This window comes from Cherax quadricarinatus, chromosome 44 (genome assembly GCF_038502225.1).
Source record: "Cherax quadricarinatus isolate ZL_2023a chromosome 44, ASM3850222v1, whole genome shotgun sequence".
Classification (NCBI taxonomy): Eukaryota; Metazoa; Arthropoda; class Malacostraca; order Decapoda; family Parastacidae; genus Cherax; species Cherax quadricarinatus.
In genome coordinates, this window is record NC_091335.1 from 2269275 (window position 1) to 2274274 (window position 5000).

The following is a 5000-nucleotide window of genomic DNA, read 5'->3' on the forward strand; positions in this document are numbered from 1 at the left end:
GGTCAACTGACTCTGGTTCTGAGTCACTTCCAGGTCAACTGACTCTGGTTCTGAGTCACTTCCAGGTCAACTGACTCTGGTTCTGAGTCACTTCCAGGTCAACTGACTCTGGTTCTGAGTCACTTCCAGGTCAACTGACTCTGGTTCTGAGTCACTTCCAGGTCAACTGACTCTGGTTTTGAGTCACTTCCAGGTCAACTGACTCTGGTTTTGAGTCACTTCCAGGTCAACTGACTCTGGTTCTGAGTCACTTCCAGGTCAACTGACTCTGGTTTTGAGTCACTTCCAGGTCAACTGACTCTGGTTTTGAGTCACTTCCATGTCAACTGACTCTGGTTTTGAGTCACTTCCAGGTCAACTGACTCTGGTTTTGAGTCACTTCCAGGTCAACTGACTCTGGTTCTGAGTCACTTCCAGGTCAACTGACTCAGGTTCTGAGTCACTTCCAGGTCAATTGACTCTGGTTCTGAGTCACTTCCAGGTCAACTGACTCAAGTTCTGAGTCACTTCCAGGTCAACTGACTCTGGTTTTGAGTCACTTCCAGGTCAACTGACTCTGGTTCTGAGTCACTTCCAGGTCAACTGACTCAGGTTCTGAGTCACTTCCAGATCAACTGACTCTGGTTCTGAGTCACTTCCAGGTCAACTGACTCTGGTTCTGAGTCACTTCCAGGTCAACTGACTCTGGTTCTGAGTCACTTCCAGGTCAACTGACTCTGGTTTTGAGTCACTTCCAGGTCAACTGACTCTGGTTCTGAGTCACTTCCAGGTCAACTGACTCTGGTTTTGAGTCACTTCCAGGTCAACTGACTCTGGTTCTGAGTCACTCCCAGGTCGACTGACTCTGGTTCTGAGTCACTCCCAGGTCAACTGACTCAGGTTCTGAGTCACTCCCAGGTCAACTGACTCAGGTTCTGAGTCACTCCCAGGTCAACTGACTCATGTTCTGAGTCACTCCCAGGTCAACTGACTCAGGTTCTGAGTCACTCCCAGGTCAACTGACTCAGGTTCTGAGTCACTCCCAGGTCAACTGACTCAGGTTCTGAGTCACTCCCAGGTCAACTGACTCAGGTTCTGAGTCACTTCCAGGTCAACTGACTCAGGTTCTGAGTCACTCCCAGGTCAACTGACTCAGGTTCTGAGTCACTCCCAGGTCAACTGACTCAGGTTCTGAGTCACTTCCAGGTCAACTGACTCAGGTTCTGAGTCACTTCCAGGTCAACTGACTCAGGTTCTGAGTCACTTCCAGGTCAACTGACTCTGGTTCTGAGTCACTTCCAGGTCGACTGACTCTGGTTGTGAGTCACTTCCAGGTCAACTGACTCTGGTTCTGAGTCACTTCCAGGTCAACTGACTCTGGTTCTGAGTCACTTCCAGGTCAACTGACTCTGGTTCTGAGTCACTTCCAGGTCAACTGACTCTGGTTCTGAGTCACTTCCAGGTCAACTGACTCTGGTTCTGAGTCACTTCCAGGTCAACTGACTCTGGTTCTGAGTCACTTCCAGGTCAACTGACTCTGGTTCTGAGTCACTTCCAGGTCAACTGACTCTGGTTCTGAGTCACTTTCAGGTCAACTGACTCTGGTTCTGAGTCACTTCCAGGTCAACTGACTCAGGTTCTGAGTCACTTCCAGGTCAACTGACTCAGGTTCTGAGTCACTCCCAGGTCAACTGACTCAGGTTCTGAGTCACTTCCAGGTCAACTGACTCAGGTTCTGAGTCACTCCCAGGTCAACTGACTCAGGTTCTGAGTCACTCCCAGGTCAACTGACTCTGGTTCTGAGTCACTTCCAGGTCAACTGACTCAGGTTCTGAGTCACTTCCAGGTCAACTGACTCTGGTTCTGAGTCACTTCCATGTCAACTGACTCTGGTTTTGAGTCACTTCCAGGTCAACTGACTCTGGTTTTGAGTCACTTCCAGGTCAACTGACTCTGGTTCTGAGTCACTTCCAGGTCAACTGACTCTGGTTTTGAGTCACTTCCAGGTCAACTGACTCTGGTTTTGAGTCACTTCCAGGTCAACTGACTCTGGTTTTGAGTCACTTCCAGGTCAACTGACTCTGGTTCTGAGTCACTTCCAGGTCAACTGACTCTGGTTTTGAGTCACTTCCAGGTCAACTGACTCTGGATTTGAGTCACTTCCATGTCAACTGACTCTGGTTTTGAGTCACTTCCAGGTCAACTGACTCTGGTTTTGAGTCACTTCCAGGTCAACTGACTCTGGTTCTGAGTCACTTCCAGGTCAACTGACTCAGGTTCTGAGTCACTTCCAGGTCAATTGACTCTGGTTCTGAGTCACTTCCAGGTCAACTGACTCAAGTTCTGAGTCACTTCCAGGTCAACTGACTCTGGTTTTGAGTCACTTCCAGGTCAACTGACTCTGGTTCTGAGTCACTTCCAGGTCAACTGACTCAGGTTCTGAGTCACTTCCATATCAACTGACTCTGGTTCTGAGTCACTTCCAGGTCAACTGACTCTGGTTCTGAGTCACTTCCAGGTCAACTGACTCTGGTTCTGAGTCACTTCCAGGTCAACTGACTCTGGTTTTGAGTCACTTCCAGGTCAACTGACTCTGGTTCTGAGTCACTTCCAGGTCAACTGACTCTGGTTTTGAGTCACTTCCAGGTCAACTGACTCTGGTTCTGAGTCACTCCCAGGTCGACTGACTCTGGTTCTGAGTCACTCCCAGGTCAACTGACTCAGGTTCTGAGTCACTCCCAGGTCAACTGACTCAGGTTCTGAGTCACTCCCAGGTCAACTGACTCAGGTTCTGAGTCACTCCCAGGTCAACTGACTCAGGTTCTGAGTCACTCCCAGGTCAACTGACTCAGGTTCTGAGTCACTTCCAGGTCAACTGACTCAGGTTCTGAGTCACTCCCAGGTCAACTGACTCAGGTTCTGAGTCACTTCCAGGTCAACTGACTCAGGTTCTGAGTCACTCCCAGGTCAACTGACTCAGGTTCTGAGTCACTCCCAGGTCAACTGACTCAGGTTCTGAGTCACTTCCAGGTCAACTGACTCAGGTTCTGAGTCACTTCCAGGTCAACTGACTCAGGTTCTGAGTCACTTCCAGGTCAACTGACTCTGGTTCTGAGTCACTTCCAGGTCGACTGACTCTGGTTGTGAGTCACTTCCAGGTCAACTGACTCTGGTTCTGAGTCACTTCCAGGTCAACTGACTCTGGTTCTGAGTCACTTCCAGGTCAACTGACTCTGGTTCTGAGTCACTTCCAGGTCAACTGACTCTGGTTCTGAGTCACTTCCAGGTCAACTGACTCTGGTTCTGAGTCACTTCCAGGTCAACTGACTCTGGTTCTGAGTCACTTCCAGGTCAACTGACTCTGGTTCTGAGTCACTTCCAGGTCAACTGACTCTGGTTCTGAGTCACTTCCAGGTCAACTGACTCTGGTTCTGAGTCACTTCCAGGTCAACTGACTCAGGTTCTGAGTCACTTCCAGGTCAACTGACTCAGGTTCTGAGTCACTCCCAGGTCAACTGACTCAGGTTCTGAGTCACTTCCAGGTCAACTGACTCAGGTTCTGAGTCACTCCCAGGTCAACTGACTCAGGTTCTGAGTCACTCCCAGGTCAACTGACTCTGGTTCTGAGTCACTTCCAGGTCAACTGACTCAGGTTCTGAGTCACTCCCAGGTCAACTGACTCAGGTTCTGAGTCACTTCCAGGTCAACTGACTCAGGTTCTGAGTCACTCCCTGGTCAACTGACTCAGGTTCTGAGTCACTCCCAGGTCAACTGACTCTGGTTCTGAGTCACTTCCAGGTCAACTGACTCTGGTTCTGAGTCACTCCCAGGTCAACTGACTCTGGTTCTGAGTCACTCCCAGGTCAACTGACTCTGGTTCTGAGTCACTTCCAGGTCAACTGACTCTGGTTCTGAGTCACTCCCAGGTCAACTGACTCTGGTTCTGAGTCACTTCCAGGTCAACTGACTCTGGTTCTGAGTCACTCCCAGGTCGACTGACTCTGGTTCTGAGTCACTCCCAGGTCAACTGACTCTGGTTCTGAGTCACTCCCAGGTCAACTGACTCAGGTTCTGAGTCACTCCCAGGTCAACTGACTCAGGTTCTGAGTCACTCCCAGGTCGACTGACTCAGGTTCTGAGTCACTCCCAGGTCAACTGACTCAGGTTCTGAGTCACTCCCAGGTCAACTGACTCAGGTTCTGAGTCACTTCCAGGTCAACTGACTCAGGTTCTGAGTCACTTCCAGGTCAACTGACTCTGGTTCTGAGTCACTCCCAGGTCAACTGACTCTGGTTCTGAGTCACTTCCAGGTCAACTGACTCTGGTTCTGAGTCACTTCCAGGTCAACTGACTCAGGTTCTGAGTCACTTCCAGGTCAACTGACTCAGGTTCTGAGTCACTCCCAGGTCAACTGACTCAGGTTCTGAGTCACTTCCAGGTCAACTGACTCAGGTTCTGAGTCACTCCCAGGTCAACTGACTCAGGTTCTGAGTCACTCCCAGGTCAACTGACTCTGGTTCTGAGTCACTTCCAGGTCAACTGACTCAGGTTCTGAGTCACTCCCAGGTCAACTGACTCAGGTTCTGAGTCACTTCCAGGTCAACTGACTCAGGTTCTGAGTCACTCCCTGGTCAACTGACTCAGGTTCTGAGTCACTCCCAGGTCAACTGACTCTGGTTCTGAGTCACTTCCAGGTCAACTGACTCTGGTTCTGAGTCACTCCCAGGTCAACTGACTCTGGTTCTGAGTCACTCCCAGGTCAACTGACTCTGGTTCTGAGTCACTTCCAGGTCAACTGACTCTGGTTCTGAGTCACTCCCAGGTCAACTGACTCTGGTTCTGAGTCACTTCCAGGTCAACTGACTCTGGTTCTGAGTCACTCCCAGGTCGACTGACTCTGGTTCTGAGTCACTCCCAGGTCAACTGACTCTGGTTCTGAGTCACTCCCAGGTCAACTGACTCAGGTTCTGAGTCACTCCCAGGTCAACTGACTCAGGTTCTGAGTCACTCCCAGGTCGACT